This window comes from Arachis ipaensis, chromosome B10 (assembly GCF_059453495.1).
Source record: "Arachis ipaensis isolate K30076 ecotype BB chromosome B10, ASM5945349v1, whole genome shotgun sequence".
NCBI classification, from domain to species: domain Eukaryota; kingdom Viridiplantae; phylum Streptophyta; class Magnoliopsida; order Fabales; family Fabaceae; genus Arachis; species Arachis ipaensis.
Window position 1 is genome coordinate 24,447,329 of NC_142435.1, and position 19,619 is coordinate 24,466,947.

Below are 19,619 nucleotides of genomic sequence, written 5' to 3' on the forward strand. Positions count from 1 at the left end.
CTTTGTAGCTCTCCAATGGATAATTCCTGGATTGCTTTGATATCTTCCTAACATGCTAACAGCAAAAGCAATGTCAGGTCTTGTACAGACCTGAGCATACATTAGGCTTCCAACGGCTGAAGCATAAGGAATATTTTGCATCTGTTTCTTTTCAAGTTTATTTTTGGGACATTGATCTAAGCAAAATTTGTCACCTTTCACAATAGGTGCAACACTTGCTGAACAATTTTGCATTTTAAACCTCTCAAGAACTTTATTAATATAGGCTTCTTGAGATAAACCTAAAATTCCTTTATGTTTATCTCTATGAATCTTTATGCCAATGACATAAGATGCATCACCCATATCTTTCATATCAAAATGTCTAGAGAGAAATTGTTTCACTTCATGTAACAACCCTAAATCATTTGTTGCAAGCAAAATATCATCTACATATAAGATGAGAAATATGATCTTGCTCCCACTAACCTTGTGATATATACATTGATCAGAAATATTTTCAATGAACCCAAATGAAGAAATCATATTGTGAAACTTCAAATACCACTGTCGGGAAGCCTGCTTAAGACCATACATTGCTCTCTTAAGCTTGCAAACTAACTCCTTACCAGCACTTGAGATGAACCCTTCGGGTTGTCTCATATAGACCTCTTCTTCCAAATCTCCATTAAGGAATGTCGTTTTCACATCCATTTGATGCAATTCCATGTCAAAGTGTGCTACCAATGCCATAATGATGCGGAAAGAGTCTTTCTTTGAAACAGGAGAAATGGTTTCCCTGTAGTCAACTCCTTCCCTTTGAGTAAATCCTTTGGCAACAAGTCGAGCCTTGTAGCGCTCAATATTTCCTGATGAATCCTTCTTGGTTTTAAAGACCCATTTACAGCCAATGGCCTTTTCCCCATCAAGCAATTCTACAAGATCCCAAACTTGGTTATCTGCCATAGAATTCATTTCATCCTTCATAGCATCTAGCCATAAATTGGAATTACGACTTTTCATTGCTTGTGAAAATGTCGTTGGGTCATTTTCATCACAAACATCATAGTCAGACTCAGCAAGATATACTACATAGTCACTAGAAATTGCAGGCTTTCTAATTCTTGTTGATCTTCTTAATGTTGCATCATCAACCTCTTGTAAAGGTAGTGGCATAACAGGTTCTCCCTCTTCTTGAAGTTGCTCTTGAGCAATATGTTCTTGAACAACATTTTCATTATGAAGAGTTTGATCCTCCACTATATGATCTACTTGAACATTATCTTCATGATGTGGAACATCAGTAACAGGTTGTTCTGTATTGAGCCTATCTGTATGGGCATTGTATTGAATAATCACTCTTGTACATGGAGAGGTTTAACAAACATTATCATTCTCAACAACTTTAGGAGGATGATTTCTCCCACTTTCCACATCATGCTCTAAAAAACTTGCATTTCTAGATTCAACTATTTTACTTGAATGGGAGGTACAATAAAATCTGTAACCCTTAGACTTTTCTGCATAGCTGATAAAATAAGCACTTATCGTCCTTGGGTCCAACTTCCTTTCTTGTGGATTATAAACCCGAACTTCAGCAGGACAACCCCAAATGCGTATATGATTCAAACTAGGTTTTCAACCTTTTCATAGCTCAAATGGCGTTTTAGAAACTGCCTTTGTTGGAACTCTAATTAATATATACGCAGCTGTCTTAAGGGCTTCACTCCACAAGGATAAAGAAAGATTGGAGTTGCTAAGCATACTCCTCACCATATCCAGCAAAGTCCTATTTCTTCTTTTAGCTACACCATTTTGATCTGGTGTGCCAGGCATGGTGTATTGTGCCACAATACCATGCTCTTGAAGATACTTTACAAATGGACCAGGTGCTTGCCCACTTCCAGTATATCTCCCTTAGAATTCTCCACCTCTATCTGATCTCACGATCTTAATTTTCTTTCCGTATTGTTTCTCTACTTCAGCTTTATAAACTTTAAAAGCGTCCAATGCCTCATATTTATTATGAAGCATATAGAGATACATATATCGTGAATAATCATCAATAAAGGAGATGAAGTATTTCTGACCACTTAAGGACATATCAGGACAACATATGTCAGTGTGAATTATTTCTAATATGTCAGAACTCCTCTTAGCACCTTTTTGAGACTTTTTGGTTTGCTTTCCCTTAATGCAATCCACACAAGTATCAAAATCAGTAAAGTCTAGAGTTTCAAGAACTCCATCACTTACTAATTTCTTTATTCTCTCAATGGAGATGTGTCCTAACCTTCGGTGCCATAACATGGAGGATTTTTCATTCATACCATTACCATGCATAACCATAAGATTAGATGGAATATTATTAGCTAAATGGACTTTAAATAAATCACCAATTAAAGTACCACGTCCAATAATATTAGAATTTTTAATAATGTCAACAGAATCATCATAAAAATTTATACATAATCCTTGTTTTACAAGCTTAGATAAAGAAATTAAATTTTTAGAAAAATCTGGAATATAAAAGGTTCTTTCTAAATATAAAATATAACTAATACTTAATACAAGCCTAAATGTTCCAACAGCTTCCACACGTGAACGCATCCGATTGCCCATATAGATGCTTAGTTCACTTCCTATCGGTTTTCTTTTCCTTATGAAACCATGCATGGTATTTGAAATATGAATTTCAGCACCAGAATCAATCCACCAAGTGTCATGACATATTTCAACAAAATTAGATTCAAAACACACTGAAGGAATAAGATCACAAAGGTTAGTACCTTTCTTTTCAAGCCAAACTTTAAATTTTGGGCACTCCTTCTTCATGTGTCCTTTCTTTTTACAAAAGAAACACCGTGCGCTTTCTTTCTTCATAGGATGGGATACAATACCCTTTCCTTTCTTCTTATGAGCTTACTTTTTACTACCCTCAATTGTCACTAATAGTGCACTTTCACCAAATTCCTGAATTAGCCTTCCTTCCTCTTGCACACACATCACCAGTAATTCGTTAATGGACCATTTTTTCTTATGTGTATTATAAGAAATTTTAAATGGTCCGTACTGGGCAGGAAGAGAATTTAGAATAAGATGCACCAGAAATGAGTCAGAGATCTCAACCTCTAAAGCTTTCAGTTGTGCTGCAATGTCTCTCAACCTCATGATGTGTTCACGCACACCTCTTACGCTGGTAAGCCTCATAGATGACAATTGTGCCATTAGGGTGCTTGCAAGTGCCTTACTAGAAGACTCAAATTGTTCATCAATAGCCTTCATATAATCCTTGACATTCCTATAATCAGGAATTGAACCTCGGATACTAGCTGAAATACGAGACTTAATGAACATCATACTTAAACGGTTGGATTTCTCCCACCGTTCGTATAATGCTACCTCGGCTTGAGAACTATCATCAGTAGGTGTCGGAGGCTCTTCCCTACGAAGAGCATAGTCAAGGTCTGCACACCCTAAGTAAAAGAGAATCTTATCTTTCCATTCTTTATAGTTGTCACCACTTAACAAATGAACTTCAGATACAGTTTCAGATATCATTACCGCTGCAAATAATAAATCATGCTAACATTACTCAACTTTAAATAGGCACATCAAAATCCATAATATATGATAATACATGCCAATGCAAGTCATATCAAAATAAATATAAATCATAGTGTCATTAAAATCTATCTGTGGGCAAAGATTTTAACACACATAATATTCACTATATGAACTAAAGTATTGAAACTAGAAAATAAAATACTATTTCTTAATACCTGTAGGCTAATTAAGAAGTAAAAAATATTTTCTATTTCAATCTAATTATATGTGAATAACATAATAAATTCCTGTGGGTAAGTTTATTATATAGTTCACAACAATTACAAATATATCATATTAATATTTATGTGATTTCTTTAAATATAATTATTATTAAGGATGTTGTGGCTACTCCTCAATAAATCATATATTAATCACAATATGATATGCAGCAGAAGAATTTATATTGCATGCAAATATAATCATTAAATAAATAAATTCAATAACATGATTAATATCAAAAGTGAAGATGATCTAGTGGATAACTATTTTGCCAATATTTAGAAGATCCAAGTTCAAACCTCACTCCAACCAAAATTTAAATTTGAAACACAACAACTTCAACGTAAAAGTAGAAAGCATTTAATATTATATAACAAACAAAATTTCTTCTCTCTTCCACCGTCTTCCCTTTCTTCTTCTCTCTCTCTTTTTTTTTCTTTATTCAAGAATAAGAAAACTTATGGAAATCATGGAAAATTATACTATTATGAAGAACAACTACCACACAAATTTAGAAGATTCCTTCTGAAAATATTATTTATTATTCCCTCTTCTTATGGTACGTCAACTTTAATTTCAATAGTTTTTCTTACTTATTTCAAAATTCATACTATACATTCTTCTTTTGAAAATAATTTATCAAAATAATGCACAGTAATTAAATTTTTAAATGGCAAGGCAGAGACAATTTTGCTCTGATACCACATGTTAGATTTCTTTATAAAACCAGTAATTTACGTACCTCCAGCCATTGCCAATAAATTCTTTAATTTAATTTGGAACTTCCAATTCTTGAATCACAAAGAACCAGATGGAATCAAGGTGTATTTTTTTTTTCTTATGATTAGAATTGGGGACCCAAATTTTATAAAGTTTATGATGAACAGTCGTGTTCTTTCCATCAAAGAACAGACCAACTGTCAATATAATAATGAATAATTACAATACCACCCAAACTAATTTCTATATTAACAAATTGGACCACAATTAGAATAAAAATTCTAACAAAAAATGCATTCATATTAGCATACCAAAAAATTAAATTATGCTATCCCATCATCCATATAAGCACATAAGTCCATAATAGGATGATTAGCAAATAAAGATGCCATTATACAAAAACACGTATGAAAATATGCTTCCTAGATATAATCATATAAGCATGAAATGATTAATTAATTTCACCTAATCCTCAATGCATATAATCATACCATTAAATATAAAACAAACATAAATTTAGTTGCATCTCAACTGATCGATTACAATTGCATGTTTCAATAAACATACAATTAAAGAACTCACTTACATTGTGACTAAACATAAAAATTAAACGCAAAATAAATATCCATGACAGAATTTGAGGATCCTAATTTCTCACCTTGTTCGACTTGTGACCGTGACCTGCGACATCGCCGGCTAAGTTTTCTTGTTCGTATGATAAATTTTCTGAAACGTCAGAGGCTACACATACTAACGGTTCAACTATATCTACCTCCATTAATAAATTTCGGGTAGGTGATATGCATAAAGGAGGACCCTCACTTGAAACACGCTCTTCTTGCAATTCTGCCATTCTGAAGGAGTCAAAACCTGCTGCGTTCTGTGTGGATGAGAGGGCGGCGCTGGTTGGTTAATTGTTATTGGCGGTGGACTGTTCGATCGTAGATGAAGGAGGAAATCGATCAACATGAGGCAGTGCTAGGCAGTGGACTGCTCTGGGAAGTGGAAAGATACGCATAGGGCAGCCGTGTGATCGTGGAGGAGACCACGCGAGGAGATTCTCGTTTTGACCTAATTAGTTGATTTGAATCTATAATTAAGATTAATCCTAAATGGTTTTAAATTTCAAATTAGAAATAATACAAAATTAATTAATAACCCATGATTTATTTTAAATTTCAATTAAACCCTCATTGTATGCATTAACACTACAACATTTTTGGCCTAAGGTAACCCTTATTCGAAGCAACATTTAACAAAAGTTGCCTTAGATAGGCAAAGACAACATTTTTGACGTGTTACCTTTGAATAAGGCTAAGATAACTGAATTTTTGGCCACCCACAAAAATTGTTGTCTTTGATATCTAAAACAACACTAAAAAAATGTTACAATATAAAATATTTAAGACAATATTTTTAAATAAAAATACAACATTTTATAAAAGTTATAAAAAAAATTGAATAAATAACATTTATAAAAAGTTGCCTAAAATTATTCACAGTTACAAATTTTAAAGGGAAACTTTTCATATTCCCACCAATTATTTTCCAATCAAATAACTTGAAAAAAAAAAGGAAAGAAAAGACACAATTCTCTTCATCAGTTCATCACTTCATTCCTTCATCACTTAGCTTCCTCATTTCATTAGATACTGTAACCCTAACATTATCACACAGACGGCCACACCACCGATCGCGGCTCTCCTCCTCATCGACCACAACTCTCAATTGCAGTGTTTTCCACTCCAAACGGTGATGGCGCAGTTCTCCCTTTCACGGTTGTCGGAATGTTGCTCTCATCCACGGGCTCCTGCGCGGTGCTCTCCTCTACGGGTGTCGACGCGATGCTCTCCTCCACGGGCATCGGCGCGGTGCTATCCTCCACGCACGCTGCTCCACGGCTCCCCCTCTTCCTATCTCGGCTCCACGTACAGGGTCTTGTTTGAGAAACCCCTCTCCTTCTCCCGCTTCCACTTCTTCCCCTATCTCGCCTTCTCCTCTTCGCAAGGTCTCAATACTACACGCAGCTGTAACCCCCTCCTCCTCCTCTGCTTATTGGTAAGAAAGCTTCTTAATTTTACCATGGAATGAATATTCTGAATGCATTGATTGTGAATGAAGAATTGGGACTGTTCTGAATTTTAGTATGTAAATCGAATTTCTGAATGCATGTCTTTTTAAGGCTTCTCAATAATTCTGAATTTAGGGGTTTGCTTTCAATTTTTCTGAAGTTTTCATGTGGATCAACATCTTCCTGGTGCTTTTTCAGTTCCATCTTTTTGACCCTGGTCAAACAAATTTCCACTATTATATTTTTCTTGCAGCTTCTATTCTAAAAGCTGTGTTAAGGTACGGAAAGAAGCAGTTTGCGGTTGATGAGACCAGGCGTGATACTTAGAATTGTCTAGTGCCTTCATGCAATGAACCACCAGTATTGACTAATTGGTATGAACTTTTCTTATTGCTTTTTCTCTTTTTCTTATCTTCGTGAACTAGATAAAACAAAATTGGAAGCATATATCAAGTATAGAGTCATCTTTTGCTTCTTACTTAGATTTTTTTCAACATCAGGTTGGTAAGAAAGCTTCTAAATTTTACTATGGAATGAAATTTCTGAATGCATTTATTGTGAATGATGATTGGAAATGTTCTAAATTTTATTTTGATTATGAATTCTGAATGCATTGAATCTTAATTTTTTGGGGCTTCTTTATAATTCTGATTTTAGGGGTTTTATTTCAATTTTTCTGAAATTTTCATGGTTCTGATTGTTGCTTCTTAGGGTTTTCTGAATTTTTGTGCATCTTAATTCTGATTTCTGAAGCTGTTTCCTGGGGAAAAATACGAGGATCTGCAAAAACTGTTAAGGTACATCCTCTATATGATTTCACAATTTCTTTTCTTTTTGTCAGAATTCTCTAAATTGTTGCGGTGAATGCTATGGCTATAGTTTCATACTTTTGGGTTATTGTAGCCAGCTAATATCATCAATCATCATCCTGATTTAGAATATGACTGAAAATTCCAAGGTTCATCTAATTTTATATTATAAAATACAACCATGATTTCTACTAACATTAACAGAATTGCAAAATATGCTGATGTCCATAGTTCTTGTTATATTTGTTGGACTTCTAAAGATTTATGTAACGTAAGTCGGTATATTTTTATCTTTTTTCCAACTCATGGCCAAATTTCATGTTGGAGGAAAAGATGTATCACAATTCAGACCTTATTTATTTTTCTGAATCATATTGCTATGCCCGTACTTGTGTTCTTGATTGTATATATGATTTTGAATACAAGTATGTGCAATTCCTGTTCTCTTTTTTACATAAATTCTTAGATATCACCAAGCATCTAACCTACATCAAGCAGTTAGAAAATTAAAATCTTAACCCATATAGTTCAATGTTACTATATATATATATATATATATATATATATATATATATATATATAATTTAATCAAATTTCAATTAGCACAACACAAACTGGGCATGCAAATCATACATTTAATTTATATCAATCAATAGAAATATATAAATCAATATAGAGAGATAAAGGGATAATTAAAAAAATAACCATATAAATTAAATTATAATACTTGGATCTCAAGACAAACCTTACCTTGAACCTTTTAAATCTTTAAGTTACTCTTAAAGTCTAGTATTATGTTCCATGAATTACAAGACTTTATGTAGCAAAAGTTGTAACTAAAGAGTTATGGAATCTTGGGTTTTCACTGTATTTTTTTTCAGCTGCTCAAAAACAGAATTAAGTTCATGCCATTCTTCTTGGGCTTTATTCTTAAATTCTAGGAAACATTTTTTGTGCAGAGAAAGGAACAAGGAATATCTATTTTTGAATCAGAGGATGATATTTGATAATGACACTAATCTATTTTTGTGTTTATCCTCAATCATGCGACATTATATTTTGTGTGTCTGTGCTTAGAAGGCAAGCAGCATGTTTTATTTTATTATTTAAATTGCATAAGCTTTTGTTCTTGTGTTTGTGTTTGTGTGTACTTGGTGGAGGACAGTGCCTTGGACTTTTGTTCGATTATTATTTTTTGTTTGATTTTTCTTTTTTCCACATGGAGTAATGTAAATTTGATACTTTCCTCTGTTATACAGAAAGATTGCTTCAGAGGAGTTTGAAGAACATTGGTGGACATTCTAGGACTTGAAGATTGCAATTTGTTTAGCCATGACTCCGTAAGTTTTTTTTATCTTACTTATACTTGTATGTTTTCATATGTATATTATGACCTTTGTGCAGTTTTTTTTCATGTTGAATGTCTTTTATGTGTCTTTTTCATTGTTTCTTAATTTTAATAATAATATTTTTATGTGCCTTTTTTATGAATTTATATACTTACTGTGCATAAACATTATTATTTACATGGTTATTAGTTAAATAGTAGTAATAATATATGAATAATTAGATTTTCCTAAGACCTAGAAAAAGATTGGATGAGTTTACCGAGAGATAAAGCTGAGTTTAGTAACGGTGTCAATGACTTCTTAAACTTTGCTTACTCCATCGGATACCCACAAGGAGAGGAAATCTTATGCCCTTGTGCAAAGTGTTGTAATTTCTTGTGGCACAAAAGACAAACAATTTATATTCATTTGATTGCCTTTGGATTCGTTAATGGTTATACGAGATGGATTCATCATGGGGAAAGCGTAGTCGGCATGGATGTTGATAGCGATAGCGATAATGAGATTGATAGTGAGAGTGAGACTAACTCGTATGACGACATGGATGCCTTGTTGAACGATAGATTTCGGGATGTGGCACAAGCGGAAGGGATAAAAGAAGGTATGAATGAAGATGCAAAGAAATTCTATAACTTGGTTGAAGAGGCTAGCAAAGAACTATATCCCGGTTGCGACGGGTTTTCTACGTTGTCTTTCACCATCTGACTATACTTGTTAAAGTGTCAACATGGGTGGAGTAATGCCTCTTTTACTTCTCTCTTGGAGTTGCTAAAAGAGGCTATTCCTAACTTAAATATTCCTACTTCTTTCAATAAAGCCAAGACTATGGTGAGAGACTTAGGTCTTGACTATAAAAAGATTGACGCATGCCCGAACGATTGCATGCTATATTGGAAAGAGTACGAGAAGGACACATCTTGTCATGAATGTGGCACTTCGCATTGGATTGTGCATCCTGTAGTTGAAGCTGATGTTTTGCCTTCAAAAAAAATCACAATATTCCTGTGAAGACGTTGCGACACTTTCCCCTAATTCCCAGGCTTCAAAGACTATTCATGTGCTCAGCAACAGCTAAAAGCATGAGGTGGCATGACGAAGAACGCAGAAAAGATGAGAAGTTAAGGCATCCCGCTGATGGGCAGTCATGGAAGGACTTTGACAATCGTCATACAAATTTTGCTCTCGATCCCCGTAATGTGAGACTTGGCTTGTCAAGTGACAGATTCAATCCATATCGAAACCATGAGCATATCTCATAGCACGTGGCCTGTTGTTTTAATGGCTTATAATTTGCCGCCATGGATGTCTATGAAACAGGAATACTTTATGTTGTCGTTGCTAATCCCTAGACCAAAGTCACCAGGAAATGATATAGACATTTACTTGCAACCTTTGATCGAGAAGTTGAAGGAGTTGTGGGAGGACGGGGTGGAAACATATGATGCATCAAAAAATAAAACCTTCCAAATGTATGCAGCTCTTATGTGGACAATTAGTGATTTTCCGGCTTACGCAATGCTATCTGATTGGAGTACAAAAGGGAAGCTAGCTTGCCCTTGTTGTAACCATGGGACTTGTTCTAACTATCTTAAATATAGTCGCAAGACATGCTATATGGGTCATCGTGCCTTTTTGCCTGAGGATCATCCATGGAGAGCTAATAAGAGATCTTTCAATGGAAAAGTAGAATATAGGCAAGCTCCACCATTATTGTCGGGTACTGAAGCTTTAAGTCAGTTGGAGTATGTGGATAATTCATTTGGGAAGCTAAAACCAAAGAAAGATGGTCCATGGAAGAAGAGGTCAATATTCTTTGATTTACCTTATTGGCAATATAACATATCACGACACAATTTAGATGTGATGCACATAGAAAAGAACATAGTTGATAGTATTCTTGGAACTCTCTTGGATATTTCTGGCAAGACAAAAGATCACACAAATGCTCGATATGACTTGCAAGAAATGGGCATTCGAAAGAACCTTCACCCCAAGAAAACAAATGGTAGGAAAAAGGTGAAGCTGGCAAAGGCATGCTGGTGCGGTATTTACAACCACACTACTAACCGGCAAGTGCACCGGGTCGTACCAAGTAATACCTTACGTGAGTAAGGGTCGATCCCACGAGGATTGATGGATTAAGCAACAATAGCGTTTGATAGGATTAGTTAGACAGACAGAAAATAGTGTTTGGAAGTTCAAAAGCATTAAACAGTAAATTTAGAATATTAAAGATAGGCAGATAAATAAGTTGGGAATAAAATATTGAGAAGGTAGTTAAGGTTTCAGAGTTATCTATTTTCTGGATTGACTTTTCTTATTAACTATTTTAATCATGCAAGATTTAATTCATGGCAAACTATTTGTGACTAGACCCTAATTCCTTAGACCTTCCTAGTCTCCTCTAAAATTCATCAATTGCCAATTCCTTGGTCAATTAATTCCAATTTAGAGGGTGATGATCAAATTCCAGTTTATATGCCACAAGAATCCTAATTGTCCAAAAATAAAGGGATTATATGTCACGTATCCCGTTAAATACAAACAATTAGAAATTCAGGATAATATGTTTTCAAGCTATTGTTCAAGTAAAGAGCTTTTCCAAGTTATACAAGAACTCAAATAGAACATGGGTCATACTTCCGTTCCACCCAAATTCATAAAATACAGAACGAAAACAATTATTGAAATATAAATCAAAACATGAATTAAAATAGAAAAATAATATTATCAATCCATACAATAGACAGAGCTCCTAACCTTAACAATGGAGGATTAGTTGCTCATGGAATATGGAATGTAAATTTGCATGGAATAATGTTGTGGAATGTTGTTCTGGAACCACCCTATTGGGATCCCTTTTATAACTAATCCTAATAATTTAAAAATCAAATTTTTAAAATTAAAATTAAAATAATATCTTTTCCTAAAATAAGAATTGAATTTAAATTCGAATTAATTAACAAGTCTTCAGCTGATGGGTGGGGACCACTTGATTTGTCCCTTCTGCAGCTTCTAATCTGTGATTTCTGGGCTAAGAACTGGGTCAAAACAGCCCAGAAATCGCCCCCAGCATTTTTCTGCATTTCTGCACGTGGCGCATGTCATGCGTATGCGTCGGTCACGCGCACGCGTCGATGGTCCTTTTTCGCGAGTCACGCAGACGCGTCGGTCACGCGTTCGCGTCATTTGTGCAGATTCCAGTCCACGCGTTCGCGTCAGGCACGTGATCGCGTCATTGCGAATTCCTCCATTCCGCGCGGTCGCGTGAGCCATGTGTCCACATCGGTATTCGCTGGTCATCTCCTTGGTTTCTTCTCTTTCTCTGCAGAAACTTCATCAAATCCATCCGAATGCTACTTAAAATGAATAAAATTGCACAAAACTCAAAATAGCATCCATAGTGGCTAAAATATAATTAATTCTTAATTAAACTCAACAAGTTAGATGCAAATTCACTAGGAAAAGATAGGAAAGATGCTCACACATCACAACACCAAACTTAAACTGTTGCTTGTCCTCAAGCAACCAAAAACTAATATAAGCTTAGGATGTGAATTTGCATGAGAATGAGAGTTCGATTAAACTCATGTCTCTTCTTATAGTGGGGTTTACAACTGCAATCCTGAATAGTTTTGGCATCTCACTTTATCCTTTGAAGTTCAAAATGATTGGCATCCATAGGAACTCAAAATCCAGATAGTGTTATTGATTCTCCTAGTTCAGTATGTTGATTCTTGAACACAGCTACTTTATGAGTCTTGGCCATGACCCTAAGCATTTTGTTTTCCAGTATTACTACCGGATACATAAATGCCACAGACACATAACTAGGTGAACCTTTTTAGATTGTGACTCAGCTTTGCTGGAGTCCCCAGTTAGAGGTGCCCAGAGTTCTTAAGCACACTCTTTTTGCTTTGGATCACGACTTTAACTGCTCAGTCTCAAGCTTTTCACTTGACACCTTCATGCCACAAGCACATGGTTAGGGACAGCTTGATTTAGCCGCTTAGGCCAGGATTTTATTCCTTTGGGCCCTCCTATCCATTAATGCTCAAAGCCTTGGATCCTTTTTACCCTTGCCTTTTAGTTTAAAGGGTTATTGGCTTTTTCTGCTTGCCTTTTTAGTTTTTTTTTTCTTTATTTTATTTTATTCTTTTTTTTCTTTTTTTTTCGCAAGCTTTGTGTTTTTCACTGCTTTTTCTTGCTTCAAGAATCAATTTTTTGATTTTTCAGATTATCAATAACATTTCTCTTTTTCATCATTATTTCAAGAGCCAACAATTTTAACATTCATAAACTTCAGTATAAAAAATATGCACTGTTCAAGCATTCATTCAGAATCACAGAAAATACCACCACATCTAAGTAAGTGAGACTATTCTAAAAATTAAACTCAAATTCTCATGCACTACATATGTTCTTCTTTCTTTTTGATTTCAAGCTTAGTGGGCAATACATGAGACATCTTTCAGAATTAAAGCACTTAACAGAAAAATTAAACTATAACCTATGAATCTACTAATAAAGGATCATGCAGCAAACAAAGCAAACTAGTAGAAAACCGAAACATACATAATAAAAGCGGGAAGGAAAAAATGAAAGGAACTCAACCACCTTAGTTATCTGAGCGGTCATTTTATTCTTCAGGTTGTGCTCCTTTGTGAAGATGATTCGCCTCCCTTTTGGTGCCATAGGAATAAACAGAAAACCCTTAAGCGAAGCGTCAACACCAAACTTAAAGGTTTGCTTGTCCTCAAGCAAAGAAGAACTGAAAATAGAAGGAGACAAATATTATTATGAAAGAAAAAGGAAAGGATAAAAGAACAAGAGAGAATAGGGATTGGGAGAGAAAGAGAGAAAGAAAACTGGGCGGTGCAAACGACGCGTTCGCGTACAGCACGCGATCGCGTACGTCGCGCATTCTTCATAATGACGCGTTAGCGTCAGGCACGCGTCCGCGTGCCCTGGATTTTGTGCGATTCGCGCGAAGCCAGCCGCGTGCCCGCGTGACTTTCTGTTCGCATGGCTTGGGAGCCAAATTCTCATACGACGCGTTTGCGTCGTGCACGCGCTCGCGTGGATGGCCGTATGTGCAACTGACGCGAACGCGTCAGTCACGCATCCGCGTGACCAAATTTGTGCTTTTAGCACACTTCTTGCCCCAAGCCGGCACAACTCTCTGCCCAAACGCTCTTTTACGTCGAATTTGCAGGTCACGCGTTCGCGTCGATGACGTGCCCGCGTGAATGGCAAAAATCACAAACGACGCGAACGCGTGGGGTACGCGTTCGCGTGGGATCGTTTATGCGAAAGGCATGAATCCAGCGCCACTCCCGTGCAACTCTCTGTCAATTTTTATTTTTTACACACACATGATTGACGCGTTCGCGTCAATGACGCTTGCGCGTTGTGTGCCTTCCCCGCTTTTTTTTTTTTTTGAAATATAGCTTGAGGTGTTTGGTTCCTAGAAGAACATAGCTGCATGATCAGAAAATTAGTAAGAACTCAATAAAAATCAAATAACTAAGAAAACTACTACTACGAAAAATAGCTAAGGATATGAAATTATCGGGTTGCCTCCCGACAAGCGCTTCTTTAACATCACTAGCTTGACAATCAGTGCTGCTAGTTCAACAGATGAGTGGACCTCTGGCGATCAATCTCGCCTCCAAGATAGTGCTTCAACCTCTGGCCATTCACTGTAAATTTCCTGTCAGAATTCTCTTCCTGTATTTCCACATGACCGTACGGTGAAGCTCTGGTAACCACAAATAGTCCTGACCACCGGGATTTCAGCTTCCCGAGAAAGAATTTGTGCCTTGAATTGTATAGAAGCACTCTCTGTCCTTGCTCAAAGACTCTGATGGCTATCTTCTTGTCATGCACTAGCTTAGTTCTCTCCTTATAGAGCTTGGCATTCTCATAGGCTGAATATCTGAATTCATCAAGCTCATTCAACTGAAGCATTTGCTTAATTCCTGCAGCTTCTGAATTAAGGTTCAGGTACCTGATTGCCCAGTAAGCTTTATGCTCCAGTTCGACTGGCAAGTGACAGGCTTTGCCATAGACCAACTGATAAGGGGACATGCCAATAGGAGTCTTGTACGCTGTCCGGTATGCCCAGAGAGCATCATCAAGCTTCCTAGACCAGTCCTTTCTTGAAATACTGACAGTCTTCTCTAAAATTCTCTTAAGTTTTCTGTTGGAAACTTCAACCTGTCCACTTGTCTGAGGGTGATAGGGGGTTGCCACTTTATGACGGACTCTATATCTATGCAGAAGAGAGTCCAGCTGTCTGTTACAGAAGTGACTTCCTCCATCACTAATGAGTGTCCTTGGGACACCAAACCGGCTGAAGATATATCTCTGAAGAAAGCTCATTACCACCTTGGCATCATTGGTGGGTAAAGCCACAGCTTCCACCCACTTGGACACATAGTCGAATGCCACTAGAATATAGTTGTTTGAATGTGAGGGTGGGAAAGGTCCCATGAAATCAATACCCCACACATCAAACAACTCAACCTCAAGAATCCCCTGCTGTGGCATTTCATGGTTGGCAGGGAGATTTGTGGCTTTTTCACATCTGTCACAGCGCTTTACAAATGCTCTTGAGTCTCTGAAGAGAGTCGGCCAGTAAAACCCACTCTGAAGGACTTTTGTAGCTGTCCTTTCACCACCAAAGTGGCCTCCATACTCAGAACCATGACAGTGCCAAAGAATCTGCTGTTTTTCTTCATCTGGGACATACCTCTGGATAATTCCATCTGAACACCTTTTAAAAAGGTATGGTTCCTCCCAAATGTAGTACTTTCCATCAGTCAATAGCTTCTTCACTTGTTGCCTACTATACTCCCTTGGGATAAAATTCATGGCTTTATAATTTACAATGTCTGCAAACCATGGAGCCTGCTGAATGAGGAACAATTGCTCATCCGGAAATGTCTCAGTTACAGCTGTGGGTGGTTGCACTCCTGCTTCAGGCTCAATTCTGGAGACATGGTCAGCTACTTGATTTTCTGACCCTTTCCTTTCTTTTATCTCAATATCAAACTCCTGAAGGAGCAACACCCATCTGATTAATCTTGGTTTAGAATCCTGCTTGGTTAGAAGGTACTTCAAAGCAGCATGGTCAGTATAAACAATAACCTTAGAACCAAGTAAATAGGACCTAAACTTATCAACAGCATACACAACAGCTAATAATTCCTTTTCTGTAGTTGTGTAATTCTTTTGAGCATCATTTAACACACGACTGGCATAATAAATGACATGTACAAGCTTACCATACCTCTGTCCTAAAACAGCTCCTATAGCAAAATCACTAGCATCACACATTAATTCAAATGGTAAATTCCAATCAGGGGGAGCTATAATGGGAGCAGAGGTAAGGTTTGCTTTCAGAGTTTCAAAAGCATGCAGACAATCAGAATCAAAGACAAAAGGAACATCAACAACCAACAGGTTGCTCAATGGTTTAGCAATTTTAGAAAAATCCTTTATAAATCTTCTATAAAATCCTGCATGACCCAAGAAACTCCTGATTGCCTTAACATTGGTTGGTGGTGGTAATTTTTCAATTACCTCCACCTTTGCTCTGTCAACCTCAATCCCCTTACTTGAAATCCGATGTCCAAGAACAATGCCTTCTGTAACCATAAAATGGCATTTTTCCCAATTTAAAACAAGGTTTGATTCTTGACACCGTTTCAAGACAAGAGATAAATGTTTAAGACAGGATTCAAAAGAATTACCAAAAACAGAAAAGTCATCCATAAATATCTCAATAAACTTTTCAACCATATCAGAAAAAATTGAAAGCATACACCTCTGAAAAGTTGCTGGAGCATTGCAAAGTCCAAATGGCATTCTCCTGTAGGCAAACACTCCAAAGGGGCATGTGAATGCTGTCTTCTCTTGATCTTGAGGGTCCACTGCAATTTGATTATATCCAGAATATCCATCTAGAAAATAATAAAAAGCATGACCAGCTAACCTCTCAAGCATCTAATCAATGAAAGGGAGAGGGAAATGATCCTTCCTTGTAGCAGTGTTGAGCCTCCTGTAGTCTATGCACATTCTCCATCCTGTGACTGTTCTTGTAGGAATAAGCTCATTTTTTTCATTCTTGATCACTATCATCCCTCCTTTCTTGGGAACTACCTGCACAGGACTTACCCAAAGACTGTCAGAAATAGGGTAAATAATACCTGCTTCCCATAATTTCATTACCTCTTTTTGGACCACCTCTTTCATAGTTGGATTGAGTCTCCTTTGTGGTTGCACAACTGGTTTGGCATCATCTTCAAGGAGGATCTTGTGCATACACTTGGTTGGACTAATCCCTTTCAAGTCACTAATGGTCCACCCAAGAGCTATTTTATGGCTCTTGAGCACTGAAACAAGCACCTCTTCCTCTTCAGGCTTCAAGGAAGAGCTAATAATTACTGGATATGAATCATTTCCATCCAAGAACACATATTTCAGAGAAGGGGGTAAGGGTTTGAGCTCAAGCTTGGGGGCTTCCTCCTTCTTGATTGGCGTGTTCATCAGCTCCTCTTGGGGTGGTGAATCGTCAACTTCAACTAATTCACACTCAAAAATAGGATCCAGAATATCATCAAATACCTCAGTTTCCAATACTTCTTGAACAAGTGGTTCAATAACATCTATTTTCATACACCCCTCATAATTATTGGGGTGCTTGAGGGCTTCAAAAACATTTAGGACCACCTGTTCTTCATTGACCCTCAGGGTTAATTCACCCTTTTGCACATCAATCAGAGCTCTACCTGTAGCTAAAAATGGTCTACCAAGTATAATAGAGGGTTTTACCTCCTCTTCCATGTCTAATATAACAAAATCAACAGGAAAAATAAATGGTCCTACTTTAACAAGTAAATCTTCAACCACACCCACAGGTAATTTAATAGAAAGATCAGTAAGTTGAAGAGAAATACGAGTAGGTTTTACCTCCTCAATTTGAAGTTTTTTCATCACTGAAAGTGGCATGAGGTTGATGCTAGCTCCAAGATCACATAAAGCTCTCTGAATGCCAACTTCTCCAATGGTGCAAGGAATGACAAAGCTTCCTGGGTTTGGCATCTTCTCAAAAAGGGTGTGTTGAATAATAGCACTGCATTCCTTGGTTAACACCACGGTTTCTTGCTCCTTCCAATTCCTCTTGTGGGTCAACAACTCTTTCATAAATTTAGCGTAGAGAGGCATTTGCTCCAGAGCCTCTGCAAAAGGAATGTTGATCTGCAGCTTCTTGAAGACATCTAAAAATTTAGAGAATTGCTTTTCTTTGGACGCCTTCTGAAGCCTCTGAGGATATGGAATTTTTGGCTTGTATTCAGGGGCCTTTGATAAGGTGGGATAAGTGTCAAGAGAGTCAGGAAACGGGTTGTCTGCACGCTTAGGAGGGGTGTGCTCTACTTCTTCCTTCTTCTCCTCTGGAGTTTCCTTTTCAACTAGATCTTCATTGACTTTAGTCTCAAAACCAGCTACCTTACCACTTCTCAATTGAATAGCCTTACAATCTTCTCTTGGATTCACCACTGTATCACCAGGGAATGTATTTGAAGACCTTTCAGGTAATTGCTTGCTCATTTGACCCATTTGCACCTCCAAGTTTCTAATGGAGGCTCTGGTTTCTTGTATGAAACTCATCATCATCATCTCCCATTTAGAATCTTCTTGGGATTTAGAATTTGCCTGCTGAGGTGGTTGTTGTTGATGAGACTGAAATTGGCGGTTATTATAGTTGTTCTGTTGAAAACCGCCCTGAGAACTATTGTTGAAGTTCTGAGGTCTCTGAGGTTGATCTCTCCACCCAAAATTTGGGTGATTCCTCCATCCCTGGTTGTATGTCTTAGAATATGGATCATTGTTGGGATTCCTAGGACTACTCCCCATGTAATTCACCTGTTCAGAAGAAGGTTGAGCATAATCATAATTATCATTTTGTATAAAGTTACTTGCCATGTCATAGGAGACTTCCTGTGGTGGATTTTGGGTGTTGATAGCTGAGACTTGCATGCCACCCATCTGTTGAGTAAGTAGATTTATCTACTGAGACATAAGCTTGTTCTGAGCAAGAAAAGCATTAACAGCTTCCACTTCCAACACGCCTCTCTTCTGAGGGGTCTCAGAGTTCACAGAATTCCTGTTAGATGAGTATAAATATTGGTTGCTTGCAACCAATTCAATCAGCTCAATAGTCTCCTCTGGTGTCTTCTTCTTGTGCAATGAACCGCCTGCAGAAGTATCTAAGCTCATCTTGGACATCTCACCCAAGCCTTCATAGAAGATATCTAGTTGGGTCCATTTGGAGAACATGTCCGGAGGGCATTGCCTAGTCAGTAGCTTGTATCTCTCCCACGTTTCATAAAGTGTTTCTCCCTCCTTCTGTTAGAAGGTCTGAACCTCTAACCTAAGCTTAGTCAGCTTCTTTGGTGGGAAAAATTTAGTGAGAAACTCTGTAACAACCTTGTCCCAAGTATTCAGACTCTCCTTTGGTTGTGAATCTAGCCATAGCTTTGCTTTATCCCTCAGAGCAAACGGGAAAAGCATGAGTTTATACACCTCTGGATTCACTCCATTTGTCTTCATAGTATCACATATCTATAGAAAATCAGATATAAATTGATTCGGGTCTTCGTGAGAAAGACCATGATACTGGCAATTTTGTTGCACCAGGGTGACCAATTGTGGCTTCAACTCAAAGTTGTTTGCAGTTATAGGAGGTACCACAATGCTCTTTCCATAAACATCTGCAGTAGGAGTAGAATAAGAGCCAAGCACTCTCCTCTGTTGATCATCCCCATTCGGATTTACCACATTGGCATTAGCGTTATT

At 37.1% G+C, this 19,619-nt stretch overlaps 1 pseudogene; it reads right to left on the minus strand.

Annotated features, from left to right (window-relative positions):
* Window positions 1-380: 380 nt before the first annotated feature.
* LOC148579442 (uncharacterized) lies at window positions 381-3,441 on the minus strand (annotated as a pseudogene).
* Window positions 3,442-19,619: the final 16,178 nt, after the last annotated feature.